Source organism: Procambarus clarkii, chromosome 63 (genome assembly GCF_040958095.1).
Source record: "Procambarus clarkii isolate CNS0578487 chromosome 63, FALCON_Pclarkii_2.0, whole genome shotgun sequence".
Lineage (NCBI taxonomy): Eukaryota > Metazoa > Arthropoda > Malacostraca > Decapoda > Cambaridae > Procambarus > Procambarus clarkii.
The window spans coordinates 22,632,035-22,650,742 of record NC_091212.1 but is presented as its reverse complement, the minus strand read 5'-3'; the positions used below and the strand labels follow the sequence as shown (position 1 = coordinate 22,650,742).

At 45.6% G+C, this 18,708-nt stretch overlaps 1 protein-coding gene and 1 non-coding gene across 3 annotated transcripts in view; one reads left to right on the top strand and one right to left on the bottom strand.

Moving 5' to 3' along the window:
* Positions 1-18,708, bottom strand: part of LOC123769465 (RNA-binding protein Musashi homolog Rbp6) — a 1,480,583-nt gene that overhangs the window by 1,102,979 nt on the left and 358,896 nt on the right. The gene's annotated exons all lie outside the window — the stretch shown is intronic.
* On the top strand, positions 3,165-3,283 carry LOC123750205 (5S ribosomal RNA). The gene has a single exon (XR_006771977.2). It is a non-coding gene; the product is annotated as a 5S ribosomal RNA (ribosomal RNA).

The window sequence follows — 18,708 nt, the reverse complement described above, 5'->3', positions numbered from 1 at the left end:
GATCAAGCATGTCTTACGAAACCTGCACATCTTTCCCCCTGATCATGTCATCTTTGTCGGTGCTCATTACACAGTTTACAAGTTATTTTCGACCCAATGTTATTACCATTACAATCCTCGTAGCGCTCCTGAACTGCTTAAAAATTCCAACTCAGCATTTATGACTGAGCAAAGCTAGAAAGTTGTTTTCACATATCCTATACATTAAAACATTGATTGTAACCATGATATATGTGCTCCAGCCTACAGTTTAGACCTATTGTCTTATGTATGACCCTCTGTCCTGCGTGGCAGTGAATACTAGCATTATCCTCAATTTAATAAGACCTATCAAAATCCTCAGATTAGGCAAAATTGTAATTAATTTTGTCAATAAAGATGTCAATAATAATAAAGCACAGCTATACAGGTGTCATTAGTGGAAACTTAAAGTGTCTGGTGAATCCTGGGCCCCTAGTTGGTGATCTGGTCTTGCCCGGCTGTAAGGCGTTGCTGCTCCAAACCTGACTTGTGAATCACAACCCAGTTGATCAGGTCTCCTTCAGAGGTGTTTAACATATTTCCTTTTGAACACCGGTGAGAGGTCGCCTAGTTCAATAATGCATCCTATCACGACTACAGGGGGGGGGGGGGAAGGAAGGGAAGGGAACTATCAGGAGAGAGCGCCAAGCCATTACGACTATATAGCCCTTGGAAAGGGTAAGGATTAGGATTTGGGATGGGACGGGGGAAAGGAATGGTGCCGAACCACTTGAACGGTCGGGGGATTGAACGCCGACCTGCATGAAACGAGACCGTCGCTCTACCGTCCAGCCCAAGTGGTTGGGTTGGGGGGGAGGAACAAGGAACTGGCGGAACCAGGTAAACGAGGAACAGGTGTCACGAGGAGAACAAAGAACAGGAGGATCGAGAAGAACAAGAGGAACGAGGACAAGGAACAAGAGAAAGGAGGGAGGGAATTAATAGGGAAAAGCGCCAAGCCCTTACAACTATATAGCACTTGGAAGGGGTCAGGATAAGGATTTGGGATGGGAACGGGGTAGGGAATGGTGCCCAACCACATGGACGGTCGGGGATTGAACGCAGATCTGCATGAAGCCAGACCGTCGCTCTACCGTCCACCCCAAGTGGTTGAGCTTGTAAAAGCACCTTCATCACCTTCAGTGATTAAGTGCTTAATTGCACACTAGTTTCTTTATCAGCTACCTCACCCTGTCAGGGTAAATGAGACAAATGTATGTGAATGCATGTATGTGTGTATATATGTATGTGTATGTGTGTGTGTGTATGTATATGTATGGGTATAAAGCAAATATGGAAGCTGATCAGAATTACATTTCACCTTTGTGAATGTACATTAATGACACTATGTAAAAGACACATCTAATACTTTATGTAGGGCGTACGTAAATCTGTGTATCTTTGTATTTACGTATGTAGGTTAGCTTAGCATTTTAAAAGCACCGAATCACCTTCTGTGGTTGAGTGTTCAATAAACCCTTGAACTGTATGTTTAACACTTCTCTAACCCTGTCCATGGAGGACAGAAGAAAATGTATATATGCTGGTTAGCATTGTAAATGTGTGGCCACGTCTGTGGTAGAAAATAATAAAAAAAAAAAAAAAAAAAAAAAAAAAAAAAAACCAAGTGGTTGGGCACACGAGAAAGGAGAAACAAGGAACAGGAGGAGGGAAGAGGTCGTGAAAGCTGTGACAATCAGATATAAGGAGCGAGGTGGTGCTAGGGAAAGGATCTCTCTCCCGGGCCCTCCATCACCTGGCCACGCTAGGCTTCTTTCTTGCAAGGGGGGGAGGGAGGCATGGAGAGCTACAGGAGAAGGGAATCAGTTTAGATATGAGAAATATAGTACGAGTTATAGCAGGCCGACTGTCCGCCTTGCTGACACGATGTGTATGTCAGGTAAATACGCTAAGCCTTGCTCTCTTCGGTAGAGCGCTGATTGTGTGTGTACAGTTCTTCACCTGTATTTCAGCACATATAGATGTCTATATACGAATACTGTGTACAGTTCACATACACACATTCAGATGTTTGTGTACATGTATATTCAGATGTTTGTGTACATGTATTAATGTTCGGTTTAAAGGTCTTTATTTTATGAGGTGGAGGTCTTGCTCCGTACTTCATCTTGGAATTATGTATTGTGGGTCTTGGTTTCCATCGATGTTGTTTAAGATTCAGCTACTTTGAACAAAAAGTTCCAAGTAGCACGGGCTATGGTGAGCCCGTAGTGGACTTACCCGGCACAGGAGCGGGGCTGTAACTGTTTCCATCCAGCAAATTCCAGGTCCTGTACCACCAGCTGTGGGGGTTGGGACGGCTCATCTTGGGGTAGTCTTTCTAGCACTGAATCTTCTAACATTTCGACCGTTTCCCCACCATGTCTTTCCTGCGTAGCACCGCTCCTATGCCAGGTAAATCCACTACGGGCTCACCATAGCCCGTGCTACTTGCCCCGCTCCTGTGCCAGGTAAGTTACGGGCTCACCATAGCCCTTGCTACTTGCCCCGCTTCTGTGCCAGGTAAGTTACGGGCTCACCATAGCCCTTGCTACTTGCCCCGCTTCTGTGCCAGGTAAGTTACGGGCTCACCATAGCCCGTGCTACTTGCCCCGCTCCTGTGCCAGGTAAGTTACGGGCTCACCATAGCCCGTGCTACTTGGAACTTGTTCCGAGTAGCTGAATCTATAACAACAATCCTACGTCCTATCTTAAATCATTATTTCTCACGTCCCTTCCCAGTGCTATATAGTCGCAATGGCTCAGTACTTCCTCCTGATACACCTTACCACACACTAGTGGCTTGCTGCTGTAGTCTATTGTCAGTATTGCTAAGGCTGTTGTGGCTTGGTTTATTCTGTCCTTTACGTGAGTTTTAATTCCTCGTCTATTAATTTCGAGTCCCAGTATTGTGGCCACAACCGCGTGTTCCACCGCCCGGTGGTCAAGGGTAATGGCTTCTGGGTTTCTTTTTTGCCATGTTCATTATTAGCAACCTTTGTTGGTATTCATTTTCCTTTGCTCTTCAAAGTTGTTTATGAATTTAATTGGTGGCGATGATTACCTTCCTGCCCATCACACACACACACACACACACACACACACACACACACACACACACACACACACACACACACACTAATGGCCACAGCCATACCACGTTGAGAACACCGCTTCTCGTCCGATCAGCGAAGTTAAGCAACGTTGGGTTTGGTTAGTACTTGGATGGGTGACCGCCTGTGAACACCAAATGCTGTTGGCAATAATGTTTGAGACGGGACCAAAGAGCCAGAGCTCAACCCCCGCAAGCACAAATAGATGAGTACACACGCACACACCAAACATGTGTTTGGGTAAGAAACTTTAAGCTCAGGAAACAAAGGAGCCGAAAAAAAAGCATTAGAAAGTTTTCTTTTGCAAACAGAGTGGTAGAGGGTTGGAACAAGCTAAGTGAGAAGGTGGTGGAGTTTTGCCGCGTCCGTACTTTACTCTGGCAACAGGCAGAACATCGTTCAAAACTTGAATATGGAGGCCTTTAGATCACTGTATACCGCCTATGTGAAGCCAATCTTAGAGTATACCGCCTTAATGTGGAGCCCCATCTTAAAAAAAAAAAACTAAGGAAGCTCGAAAAGGTGCAGAAGTTTGCAACAAGACTCGTCCCAGAGCTGCGAGGAATAAGGTACAAAGACAGACTGAAGGAACTAAACCTGATGACGTTAGAAAGAAGGGAGAAAGGGGGGCCATGTTACAGACGTATAAAATATTTAACAAGGATTGACAAGGTGGAAAAAGAGGAAATGTTTGCAGTGAATAACAACACAACAAGGGGGCACGGATGGAAGCTTGAGACTCCGATGTGTCATAGAAATGTTAGAAAGTTTTCTTTTAGCGTAAGTGTAGTAAATGGAATTACCTAAAGGAGCAGGTTGTAGAGGCTAACTCCATTCATACGTGAGCTGTATGAACTGTATGAACACCATTCATACATTAACAAGCGCGTATGATGAGAGAAATAAACCAGGAGTCATTGCTTTAGACAACCAACGGCTCAGGGTCCAAGAGCCAGAGCTCAATCCTGCAGGCATGCATGAGTACACACACACACACAACATAAGAAGAGGGGGAAAAGAGTGTGTGCAAGTAAGTAAGAAGGAGATATGAAAGCAGGGAAGTGAGGGAGGCAATGATAAGAGCAGAAAGAGAGATAACACCGAGAGGGCTAAGGCTGAGTAAGGACGACAACGGAGATAAAAATGAGTTTATGTGCTGAAGTTAAGCTGATGAGTGAGACAGCAAGCACGGTGAGTCAGGGAGACAACAAGCACGGTGAGTCAGGGAGACAGCAAGCACAGTGAGTCAGGGAGACAGCAAGCACTGTGAGTCAGGGAGACAGCAAGCACAGTGAGTCAGGGAGACAGCAAGCACAGTGAGTCAGGGAGACAGCAAGCACAGTGAGTCAGGGAGACAGCAAGCACAGTGAGTCAGGGAGACAGCAAGCACTGTGAGTCAGGGAGACAGTAAGCACAGTGAGTCAGGGAGACAGCAAGCACAGTGAGTCAGGGAGACAGCAAGCACAGTGAGTCAGGGAGACAGCAAGCACAGTGAGTCAGGGAAACAGCAAGCACAGTGAGTCAGGGAGACAGCAAGCACAGTGAGTCAGGGAGACAGTAAGCACCACCTCTCAGTAAACTCCCACCCCCAACCTCGCCCACAACGTATACCCATCCCACAACTCCCACATCGTTAACCCCACAGTGTAAATCTCTCCCCCCCCCCAACTCCCCCACCCAGCAACCCTCCCCCCCCCCCCAACTCCCCCACCCAGCAACCCTCCCCCCCCCAACTCCCCCACCCAGCAACCCCCTCCCCCCCCCCCAACCAGAATTACATGCCGCCAAGTATCATGTAATTATTACCTATAATAGCGTGCTATAAACAGCCCCTCCCTTTAATTGCTCCAACTAGCCAACTACGCCCTCCTGTGCCACCAGACCACCACTAAACCTGGGATGAAAATGGAAGGGGGGGGGAGGAGAATGGGTAGAGAAGGGGGGGGGGGAAGAGGAGGAGGGGAATGGGAAGTGAACTACCAGAAAAAAAGGCGCCAAGCCATTACGACTATATAGCATTTGGATCAGGATAAGGATTTTGGATGGGCCCGGGTTGGTGAAGGGATGTTGGCCAAGCACATGGACGGTCGGGGATTGAACGCCGACCTGTACGAAGCAAGAGTGCATGAGGAGGCAGTGTGTGGTCACCTAGCACATCTTCACCCAAGAGGGAAGCAGTGTTAGGTTACTGAGAGAGAGATTGTTGTTGTTGTCTCACATTCAGCTACTGGGGCTATGGTGAGCCCGGGGGTGGACTTAGGGGGAGAGAGGGAGGAAGTGGGAGGGAGAGGAGAGAGAGGGGGAGGGAGAGAGAGAGGGAGGGAGAGAGAGAGAGGAGGGAGAGAGGGAGGAAGAGAGAGGGGAGAGAGTGAGAGAGTGAGAGAGAGTGAGAGAGAGTGAGAGAGAGAGAGGAGAGAGAGAGAGAGAGAGAGAGAGAGAGAGAGAGAGAGAGAGAGAGAGAGAGAGAGAGAGAGAGAGAGAGAGAGAGAGAGAGAGAGAGAGAGTGAGTGTGAGTGTGAGTGTGTGTGTGTGAGTGTGTGTGTGAGTGTGAGTGTGAGTGTGAGTGTGTGTGTGTGAGTGTGTGTGTGAGTGAGTGTGAGTGTGAGTGTGAGTGTGAGTGTGTGTGTGTGTGTGTGTGTGTGTGAGTGTGTGTGTGTGTGTGTGTGGATGAGACACACCCTACCTGGCTGGGTTATTAAGAGTACCACCATCAACAAGATAAGGAGAGAAGGAACGTGGACCTGCATGGAGAGGACACAGTCACCCAACCACCTGTTTCCTCATTTCCGGGATCAGCCCGTCCCTCCACTCACCTAATACGTCCGCATTATTTTTGTTACGGAATTGACCGGGACGCTAAAAATGCGGCGTATTTAATAAATTTAATCCACGGAATATTCGTGTTTTCTATATATCGGCTCCCCCAACCAAGCCGATACACAGCGACGCTCACGCTTCTTGCAGGACGGAGTTCGAATCCTCGATGGCTACATGTGGTCGAGCACAATTTCTTCCCTCCGTCGTATTCCAGACCCCTCACTTTCATAGTCCGTCTGTGGTATTTAGTCGTATTGGCCTGGTGCTTCCTCCTCATAATTACCTACCAATGCAATGCCTCGATAGGTAAGGTGGGTTGCTTGGGTACCTGGATTGCACCTATAAGGGAGTATGGGAGTTCTTCCACTCCCACGGGCTCACCATAGCCCGTGCTACTTTGGAACTGTTGTTCTAAGTAGCTGAATCTAAAACATCATCATCTAATTCACCCAACCCGGCCCGGGGTCAGGCTTGAATTATGAGAGCTTGGTCCAACAGGTTGTTGCTTGGAGCGGCCCGCTGGCCCACATATCAACTATAGTCCGGAACTTCTTGAAGAAAAGTATTCAACTTTTTCTTGGAGACTTTTCTTTTTATTCTGGCAATATTCTTATTCTTGTAGGTAGGATGTTGAACAACAACGGACCTCTGATGTTCAGTGTTGTAAGTCACTGTGCCTATAGCACCTCTGCTCTTCACTGTCTCTATTCTGGATTTCCTTCTACATCGTTCACTCCAGTATGTTGTTATTTTACTGTGCAAATTGGTAATCTGGCCCTCCAGTATGTTCCATGTGTGTATATAAATTGGTACCTTTATCGTCTGCTTTCTGAAGAGTAAATTTTGAGAGCTTTGAGACGATCGCAATAGCTTAGGTGCTTTATGATATCTATGCGTGCCGTATATGTTCTCTGTATTGCCTCTATTTCAGCAATCTCTCCTGCTCTGAGGGGAGAAGTGAGTACCGAGCAGTACTCAAGGAAGAGTCATGGCCAGGTTATGTACAGAATGTTCGGCAATATGTTTATTGTATGTCATGTGTGTCTATATATGTATGAACACGTTGTACTAAACGGGGTGAGAATAGCTTGAGCTACCTCATCCCTTTGTGTGTATTTTACCTCAATAAACTTATTTCAATTTCAACAGTACTCAAGGCGGGACAACACTAGTCATTTGTATTATAGTATGAGCATTGTGATGAGATCCCTGGAGCCCTGGGTTCGTACGTTTTTAGCTTGGCAAAACAGTCGTATTTTTTACGGGGTGGCAAATGAAGAGAACGGGCTGAATTTCCAGGAAACCCGGCATTGCTTCCTGCTATTGTGGGCTTGGACGAGTCACCGTGACTAGGAATTACCTCTGTGATCACGTCGGAAACTGAGGGCCGTGGCGGAGGGAGTCTCGCGTCTCACTTTCTAATGGCGACGCAGCCCACTGCGTCCCAGTATGATACCTGTCGCCTTGTTGACGCCTGGTACCTGCTGCTGGTGTGCTGGTTAGTGTGGAGTGGTTGGTCTGCTGGAACTAATTACTGCATAGTCCTTGTGACAGGTGTGACAGGTGTGGCAGTGTACCTGTGTGGTACTTAGTTACACCAGTGCGATGTTCACCAGGCAGTACCTGAAGACAGTGGACCACTGAACAGTTCCACAACTCTACGATAGCTACCACATATGATCCTCTTCCTTGTGACTGAAATAACGACATCCCCGGGGACTTCAAATCCTGGAAATATTTTAAATTAGTCCCCTCTCTCTACCCTGCAGCCTTTTCTCTACCCAACCACTTGGGCTGGACGGTAGAGCGACGGTATCGCTTCCTGCAGGTCGGCATTCAATCCCCGACCGTCCAAGTGGTTGGGCACCATTCCTTTCCCCCGTCCCATCCCAAATCCTTATCCTGACCCCCTTCCCAGTGCTATATAGTCGTAATGGCTTGGTGCTTCCTCCTCATAGTTCCCTTCCCTTCTCTCCATATTTGCAACTCCATAAAAGAACTGTTGTCCGTGACCAGAAACGTATGAATCCAAGCACCCGTTTAAGGTATCGAGGCCGTTACGTGGATAATGTTAACATTACTGTGTCTTAATTTGAACTAATACGAGGCACTTTTAACGGACTGATCGAATCCGTAAACAATCATGTGTCAAGATTCAACAAGCAGTTACGCATCTATTTACGAACCTGTACATTTTTTTCTCAATCTTAGGTGATCATTGTTTACATTAATAAACAGTTTACGAGCATCAAAACTTTCCAGCCAAATGTTATTGTTATAAACAGCCTCGTAGTGTTTCGGAGCACACAAACTGTTTCATATATGTAAACAAAGCCGCCAAAGATTGAGAAAAGGTGTACAGGAACCAGATTCACGAAGCAGTTACGCAAACACTTACGAACGTGTACATCTTTTCACTTTGACGACTTTGTTTACAATTATTAAACAGTTAATGAGCTCCGACGCACCAGGAGGCTGTATATAACAATAACACCAGTTGATTGGCAAGTTTTCATGCTTGTAAACTATTTAATAAATGTAAACAGAGCCCTCAAAAATTGAGGAAAGATGTACACGTTCGTAAGTACTTGCGTAACTGCTTCGTGAATCCGGGTCGTGGTGCAGTGAGAGGATGGGTTATCCCCTACTGAATCATTCTACACGAATTTTCAACCTGGGCCTTCGAATCCTTCGCTAGGTACTGTCTTCACTGTATTTGAGGGAAGGGGGAGGCACAGCGGCCTTCCGTTATTGGGAGGGGAAAGGAGAGAGAGGGAGGGGAAAGCGGAGAGAGGTAGGGGAAGGGGAGAGAGGGAGGGGAAGAGCGGGTAGGGGGGGTAGGGTATATTTCCAGTTCCTGTAAGATGATCAGGCACTGAGGAGGCATAAATTATGGAGACGGCCGCTTCATGCAGGGCTTTCTCCTCTTAACTCTCCTCTCCCGCGCGCTGACACTGTCGTCGTCCCCCGCTAGATGTCACTGGGAGCGCTGTATAACGTCCGCTCTTACCCCTGCAGTATTTATTATTCTTGCTCTTAACAATAATGTAAAACAATGACTTCTCCCGCTGACTTTATTAGTACTGCTTCACACGGATCCCGTCTTCGTTAGTCGCCGGTTTAAAATGTTTGGGAGTGTGTTTAGGGAGAAGTGTAAACAAGTATTTGGAGAGAGATAATAAAAGGTTTGTGCTAGTAAGATAAAAAGTTATACACATGATAATCACGTCTGGAAAATGAATGAAAAATGTTTGGGTAAAAAGCAAAATATGTTTGGTAGACCAAACTCTCACAAGTCAAGCCTGGCCTCGGGCTGGGCTTAGGGAGTAGAAGAACTCCCAGAACCCCATCAACCAGGTAAATGTAGGCCTGCGGGCCGCTCCAAGCAACAGCCTGGTGGACCAAACTCTCACAAGTCAAGCCTGGCCTCGGGCCGGGCTTGGGGAGTATTAGAACTCCCAGAACCCCATCAACCAGGTATCAACCAGGTATGTGGTCTCAAGACCATAAAATGTGCCACGAGGCAGCGGTGGGGAACACGAGCATTACCATAACAACAGACGTATGCACAAGCAAACCACAATAACCTAATATATAGGAACATATCAGTCATGCAATGGGATCGAACTCTCTCCTTCCTGGACTCCCCAATAAAGATATACTATACAAAGAGGAGAAGGAGGGGGGGGATATTAGAGATAAAATAGAACAAAGAAATACACATACGCACACAGAAATCACATATATATTATTGTAGTATAAAACAGGGGTAGTAATATCAGAATGTAGCTTCAGCAATACGACGTCCACTGTTATTCGCCCTTGTTATATTGAATATAACATCCAATGTTATATCTTGCCCTGGTTAAGCCCCATTTAGATTATGACAATGAATTTTGTTCATCTTACTTCAGAATGGATACATTGTCCCCTCAAAGTGCATAAAGCAGGATGACGAATTCCAAGAATTAGGAACATTCCCTATGAAGAGATGGAAAAAACCTTTACATTCTCAAGAATAAGAGCAAAGATTAAGAAGTGACGTAGTTGAAGTATACAAATGAATGAAGAATATAACAAAACAACGCAAAAACACTGAAAAAGAAAAATCTTATTGGTTCTTATTTACAATTATTACTTAACCTATCAATGGTATAGGTTAAGTAATAATTGTAATTAAGAAGCAATAAGATGCTTATCATTAACATACTAAGAAGGTTAGGTGAGGTCGGTATTTTCTATGAAGCTTTTCAAGGTAAACTAAAAATATTTACAATCAATTAGTATGTCACATATACACTTATTAAATAAGCCAATATTGACTATTAAGCAAATGCGAGAACGGGTTGCAAGAAAAAGTACCGGTCTGGAAACCGGTTCCGGTTCCTCATTTATGGAACACAATACCGACAACCAGAATATAAATGGGATCCGCTGGATTGTTTCAAACGTAGGTTAAACACATTTGAACGAGTTTGACTGATTACAAACATGAGCGTCTGTTCTTACGTTCTTAATAAACAGGAGCCAGATTCACGAAGCAGTTACGCAAGTACTTACGAACGTGTACCTCTTTCCTCAATCTTTGACGGCTTTGGTGACATTTATTAAACAGTTTACAAGCATAAAAACTTCCATAATCAACTGTTGTTATTGTTATAAATCAACCCGTTCTCGCACTTGCTTATAGTCAATATTGGCTTATTTAATAAGTGCATATGTGACATACTAATTGATTGTGAATATTTTAGTTTACCTTGAAAAGCTTCATATAAAACACTGACCTCACCTAACCTTCTTAGTATGTTAAGATAAGCATCTTATTGCTTCTTAATTACAATTATTAGTTAATTTATACCGTTGATAGGTTAAGTAATAATTGTAAACAAAGCCGCCAAAGATTGAGAAAAGATGTACAGGTTCGTGCTTGCGTAACTGCTTCGTGAATCTGGCCCCCAGAAGTTGTGCAAAAGGGTCCCCCTGACTGCTGTTCCTGACCTTTCTCCAGTTGCTGTTACGACCGCGACTGTTGGCAAAACTGCTCAGCGCAATCCGCCGCTGCTGTTAACTATATTTATCGAGGCTATTTTGGCATGCTTCCCTCGACACTGCTGGGAACATGTTCGGTTATTAGAGCTTCCTGTAATTAGGACAAGAGCGTTTTTGAGATCATTGCTCTTTGTTTTATAACACCGATGTTTCCTGTCTAAACTCTTCTTCAGCTACTGCCACAATGCTCTGGCGACCTTTAATGTCTTCTTGGCCTCAAGTCATTTTCTTGAGAATATTTTGACCGCCGCAACGGAGATTTCTTTCCAAATTAGGTTATTAACACTTTATATCTATTTTGTTGTGTGCGTGTGTGCGAGGGAGGGAGGGGGAGGGGGAGAGGGAGGGAGGGGGGAGAGGGAGGGAGGGGGGAGAGGGAGGGAGGGGGGGAGAGGGGGGGAGAGGGGGGGAGAGGGGGGGGGGGGAGAGAGAGAGAGAGAGAGAGAGAGAGAGAGAGAGAGAGAGAGAGAGAGAGAGAGAGAGAGAGAGAGAGAGAGAGAGAGAGAGAGAGAGAGAGAGAGCGAGAGAGAGCGAGAGAGAGCGAGAGAGAGCGAGAGAGAGCGAGAGCGAGAGCGAGAGAGAGCGAGAGAGAGCGAGAGCGAGAGAGAGAGAGAGAGCGAGAGAGATAACTAGCAAAAATCAGCAAGAAATGAGGAGAGAAGTAGAGTATAAGGCCGGGACGGACAGGTATCAAGTATTACATTACAGTAGGTCACATATGAATGATGAAGAATGCCTACTGACCCATACGAGGCAGCTCCTATGTATATCTACCTGAACCCGTTGATATACCTATCCTCCCCGTGCTGGGAATACTCCAGCGACCCCTCGCAGGCCTTCTATAGTAGTAGTAGGCATCCATCAGTCTCAGGAGACTATGGAGTTGCGCTCTGATGTCGGCCTGGTCTGGAGTGGCCTCACCAGGGCACAAAGCCAGGGTAGGTTGATTCGGGGGAGAAGCTGTTACCCAGGCAGCAGGTCCCCCCTCTCCACGGCGCTGAAAGTCTCCAATGGAAAGGCATACGCCAATACTTCTATACTACCCGGTAATTTGTTTCATCAATCAACAACAACTACTCGTTGTTGATTGAGAAGTGGTGTTACAATGAGGTCATTGGGAGCATACTTGGAGAGGGTGCTGGGAGTTCTTCTACTCCCCGAGCCCGGCCCGGCATGACGTGTGATAGATAACTTGCTCCAACAGGCTGTTGCATGCAGCTGCCCGCAGGCCCACATATCCACTACAACCCGGTTGGTCCGGCACGGGGAGAGGAATTACGCCGAGATCACGGGTGGGTGGAGGAGGGAAGACCAAAACACGTTAAGGATCAATACTGACAGCAGTAGTGATAATCCTCGCCCTTATCAAGTGTGACCTTCAACATGTAACCAAAATTGTTGGCTCCCGCACAAGGTGCCAGGATGTTGACCCAGTGATCACTAACGCACACACGCATTAACTAATGCCAACAGCCAGGAAGGAGGGAAAGGGGGAAGAGAGGGAGGAGAAGAAGGGAGGGGGTGAAGGCAAGAGGGAAGAGGAAGAAGGGAGGGGGTGAAGGCAAGAGGGAAGAGGAAGAAGGGAGGGGGTGAAGGCAAGAGGGAAGAGGAAGAAGGGAGGGGGTGAAGGCAAGAGGGAAGAGGAAGAAGGGATGGAGGGAAATAACGACAACAAAGAAAGCAAGAACGGAATGTCTCTTAACATGAGTAAAAAAAGTAAAACAATCAGATACAGCTTCCCTGACCTTGTGCCGTAATGTACAGGGAAGAAAACTGATTAATTTAGAAATCCTTATTGGATTAACAACCCATTTTCTTCTTTAGTCAGACTAAGACGGAACCGCCACCTGCTTCAAGACGAAATAAAGTGGTGTTAAACCGTAGTTCAAGACAGACTAACTCTTGCCTCGTTTTCCTGCACTCGCAAAACTTCAGTCACAATAAATATTTTCAAACTTTATATAAAACCAGTTTTAATTACCAGTCTCTTAACATTCAATAAATATCAAAATAAAATGTAGCTTTAAAATTTAATTATTTTAAGATGTTTCGCCTGATCTTCAAGGTGGGAGACATCTTTATAAGCAACCCGTCTTCAGGGAGGGGGGGGGGGGGGTACCCTCCATGTAATCACTACAAAACCACTATGTATTTAGTGCTATTATCTACTCCCTATCCATGCTTAGGTTATTTTAGAATAGATTACGTTGGGTTTGCTTAAGTTAGTTTAAAAAAATATTATTTTCAAACATGTGAAATATGAAATTTAAAATTTGTTTGAATTTTGTTCTAGTGAGGTCATGGTCAAGTCGCTCTACCGTCGCTTTAGCTGGACTGTAGAGTGACTGTCTTGCTTCATGCAGATCGGCGTTCAATTCCCGACCGTCCAAGAGGTTGGGCACCATTTCTCCCCCCCCCCCCCCGTCCCATCACAAATCCTTATCGCGACCCCTTCCTAGTGCTATATAATCGTAATGGCTTGGCGATTTCCCCTGATACATCCCTCCCCCTCCCCAAGAATTTGAGATTTAAGAAAATGTACACCTCATATTTTATAGAAAATGAATTTACCATATACTTTTTTTATAATTTAAATCGTAGATTTATAATACAATACAGATATAATTTACAAATATTACCTGTTTATGACAAATGTTCATTTCCCTGTTTACCAGTAGAGTATTATTGCAACCGTAATATGGCTTCAGACCATTGCACACATCTAGAGAACTATCTAGGTGGTTTGAGAGGGCGGGAGTGTCTCGACCTTATTGGCACGTCACACAGGGAGACATCTTTATAAGGGAGCATAAGTTACTCCCCAACATTCGGAGTTACAGCCCCGCTCCTGTGCCAGGTAAGTCCACTACGGGCTCACCATAGCCCGTGCTACTTGGAACTTGTTCCGAGTAGTTGAATCTATAACAACAACAACAACAAATACTCCCCAAACCTCACTTATCATACTGTTACCCTTCCTTACCTTTCGATTCACGCGGCCCGGTCTCTGACCAGGATTATAAAGCATGGCTATTCGACGCGGCTGCTTGCAGCCTGACGTATGAACAAACAGCCTGGAAGATCAAGTATTCTTTGAAGCTTTTTTCAGTTTCTTTTAAACATGGTGAAAGATCGGCCACTTATGCTTCGTTATAAACTCTCCACCATTATAAAGGGGCTTAAGGCGGTAACTCACTAAGGGAAGACTACTTCCCAGTGTCGGGGACAGGAAGCCTGTACAAAGGCTTATCCGGGTCCCCTTCCCCCACCCCCCCCCCCATGCACAAAATTAACTATGGAAGGATACAACCCACAACAATTGTCTAACTACCGGGTTCCCATCTTATTAATTGAACAGATGTATTAGGTGAAAGGAAGCGCGCAAATCCATTCCTGTCCTGCCAGGAATGAACCTAGGTCTCTCGATTGCGAGTCGAGGACGTAGACCACTGAGCCATATGACTAATAAAAGACTCACTGTGACCTCCTCAGACTGGACACCAGGACCGGAGCAGCATTACCAACCTGTCGAGGGAAAAGAACAATGCCACATTAGAAGAGTACAGGGGTTTATAATACAATACAGATATAACTGCCACATTAGAAGAGTACAGGGGTTTATAATACAATACAGATATAACTGCCACATTAGAAGAGTATAGGGGGTTTATAATACAATACTAATAGGCAGTGATATAACTGCCACATTAGAAGATATAATTGTCACATTAGACAGCATTACCAACCTGTAACATTGTGATAACAATGTTTACCAACACGGTAGACACTGTGATAACAAATTGTGCAATAACACAACTCAAAAAAGTCACTATTTTTGCCGATAATAAATGAGGAAGATCATGGGAATAATGATAGTAATGATTGGAAATGTTGATATTGGTACTAATTATGGCTGAGCAGAGGATAAGGATAGAAATGATTCTAGGTATAGCCATCTCAAACTCCAACACAGTGCTCGGTTACAACTTCAACAGGCTACTAAACTCCTCCCAGTACGTATCCCAGAAGACAGCGATGGCCCGGGGCTCACTGGCGAGGCTCTTCTGCTTCAAGCAAGCCCCATCCCACATCAAGCTCCACCTGTACAGAATGATCATAAGGCCTAGCCTGGAATACCCTTACGTCCCCCTGAACCTCACCAACAAATCCAACATTCTGAAGATCCAACGAGTACCAAACAAAGCACTTCGCTTTGCGGAGGGCCTGACTCTGAGGGACAGGGTAAGAACTGACCAAATCCATGAGACGCTCAACATGAAGCCAATGAACACCAGGCTCAGCTACCTGGCCAGAAGACAGCTGTACCGCATGAAGAACATGTATGTCCCAGACCCCGAAGATCCCTACGTAGCAGAAAACACCACCAGCGACTACGAGATCCACGAACCACACACAGAACCACAAGAATCACTCTCCAACAAAAAGTGATCAGACACATCCATGATGAGGCCTTCCCAAGACCTCAAATACTAAGCGGCCTGCCAGACGACCCAGATGAGTGGCCCATCCCGGACCCCATCTACACCAAATGAAGAATAAAGAAAAAAAAAAAAATAAATAAATACAATAAAAATAAATAAATAAATAAAAGTCCTACAAAAAAAAACAAACCTTTGTCGTGGCATGAGAAGTGTAACTACCCTGATGTTGCTAAGACTAGCCTCCTTCAGCCAACTCCATCGGCTCTAGTGCTTCAGGACACCAACAAGGTCACAAACACTAGCCCCCCCCCCCCCAGCCAATGTATTGACAACCCAACATACGCAAACAAACAACACATACAAAAATGTCAACCCATGGTGGACAGGCCACCCAACTTTCAAACCTCCTCTCTCTCTTCACCCGCATCCTCTTCCTGAATTTCATCTCCCCATCCCTCTACCTCCCCCATCCTTTCCAATCCCTTTGGACATCAAAGCTAAATTCTAGGGACAGTGTCGATGGGGACGACAAAGACGAATGACAAATTTTAGTAGAAAACTAAACAAATGATATAAAATCCCGAGAATTTATATAATTACTTTTACATATCTGATTTCCCCTAATAGGGACCGAGGAGTTGGTGGGGGGGAGGGGAGGGTAAATTGGTCACAGGTGAACATGAGAGGTGGACCGAACGAAGGTTGTGACCGTAGTAACAGGTCACTTGATCATAGTAGCAGGCGGCGTGACACTGGATTATAAAGCACATGCAAATTATATCGCATTTAAAAAAACTTTCTGAGTGAAGCCCAAGAACATAGTATACCATATAAACTGCATCCCAAAATTATGACACAACACAGTTAACCTCGACAACCTTGTGGTGGTTCCGCGGATCAACGTCCCCTCGGCCCGGTCTCTGACCAGGCGTTCTATCTCAGCATAAAGAGTTCTCTCTCAGCGTACCTGTTGCAGCTCGGCATTTCAACGGGGGACTAAACAAATTAACAGGAAAAAAGATATGAACAAATGAAAGAACAATGAAGGGGATCGCTCTAGAAAACTTCAATCTGGAACAAAATGATCTAGATTCACGTCAGGGTTTTACTGCTGCTGTTTAACAAGTTATTTTCCATATTGAGTCAAAATTGTGATATTTCTGCACATTTGTAACATTTAGAGCTGGTCGACTGTAATATTACGACCTTTGGAATCTTATGTCCGATCATTCCAGCCTTTGAACCCTCCCCCCCCCCACTCTCGATATTTCGAACTCTAAGAGACTTCGCACCAAGGTATTTGAGATCCAGACATTCAGCCCATCTTCTAAACAAAGGCCAAAGTCAATTCCATGCACCCGCCAAACCCCCTGTTTATGAATGAAAAACGGTTTACACACAACTCACAACTGATGACGTTCGAACACTTCCGGAACAAGTGCTTCGCCGACGACTTTTGTTCGAACCACAACGCTGTAAATGCTTCACCCACGTACTACAAATACAAATAATCGCCAACAGAATCTAAACACCTAACCTAACCAGTGCCTAAATATGTACACTATGCTAATATATAATAATATTAATTTATATTTGAGAAAAGTTCTGTTTTAAATGTACAGAATGTCAAAATTGATGAATGTGTCTTTGGGGGTCACCCGCTGGATAGAATAGACTTGGTCTTAGGACGGGTTATCTTGAGGTTATCTTGAGATGATTTCGTGGCTTTAGTGTCCCCGCGGCCCGGTCCTCGACCAGGCCTCCACCCCCAGGAAGCAGCCCGTGACAGCTGACTAACACCCAGATACCTATTTTACTGCTAGGTAACAGAGGCATAGGGTGAAAGAAACTCTGCCCATTGTTTTTCGCCGGCGCCCGGGATCGAATCCGGGACCACAGGATCACAAGTCCAGTGTGCTGTCTGCTCCGCCGACCGGCTCCCGACCGAGTTGAGACGTTACGCCCAACGACAATCGAAACTCAGCCACTCAAGGTGCTGAGACCTGGGAGTCAGATCTTACATAAGCCGAGAATAGGAACTTACACTAGACCTGGAAATTGGGGACCCAGCCATCCCCCCCCCCTCCCCCAAGACACACACATACACACACACAGGGGCCTCGCGACTGAGTGGACAGCACTCTGGGGTTGTATTCCTAAGGGCTTGGGTTCGATCCCCGGCAGAGGCAGAAACAAGTGGGCTGAGTTTCTTTCACCCTCATGCCCCCTGTTCACCTAGCAGTAAATAGGTACCTGGGAGTTAGACAGCTGCTACGGGCTGCATCCTGAGGACAAGTGTGTGTGCGTGTGTAGATATAAATATATATGTAGTAGACATAGAGGAAAAAAAAAAGATCGGGTAGAAAAGCGGGGTCGCAGAATCGAGCTAACAGCTCGAGTCTGCAGGCACAAATAGTAGATTACACACACAAGCACGAAATACTTCTCTCCCAAACATCCACTCCACCTTTGCAGCCTCTTCAATCTTCATTACACTCCCCCTCTTCCATGTTTTACTCTCAGCCCCCTCCCTCCCTCTCTCTCCCCATGTCCGACAGCCAAACTGTGTGTTCGACACCATGCCAGGCTAAACGTGGAGTGGATCCCGTAAGGGCGATTCAGGCGGTTAATTCAGTGCCCTGTTTTAGGGCATCTCAGTCATTCTCACTTGGCATACTTTATTTTCAGTTTTAACACTGATTTAGGAAGGGGGGGAGGGGGTATCAGAGCCTTGTATCAACATCTTGGGTATATCAGGCTTTTTATCTGCGAGGAAACATCCGATACTACTTAGCAATTAAGAATGTATATCAATTTTTAAAGGAACCACATGCGTTCTAATATTGAATTCTTGTTTTAGTAAATTCGCATCCGGCTGGGTGTGGGAACACACACATTCTGATCCAGATTCAGGTGTCTGCTGAAACTCCAGATTCAGGTGTCTGCTGAAACTCCAGATTCAGGTGTCTGCTGAAACTCCAGATTCAGGTGTCTGCTGAAACTCCAGATTCAGGTGTCTGCTGAAACTCCAGATTCAGGTGTCTGCTGAAACTCCAGATTCAGGTGTCTGCTGAAACTCCAGATTCAGGTGTCTGCTGAAACTCCAGATTCAGGTGTCTGCTGAAACTCCAGATTCAGGCGTTAAACAGCCAAGGGTGTCACTTGACCCCAATGGACTTTAATGCTTTACTGTACTGTTCCAATTTAAATAAAAATATATTTACGTCAATACACACATGCAGAACACGTTACACACTGCAAGGGCC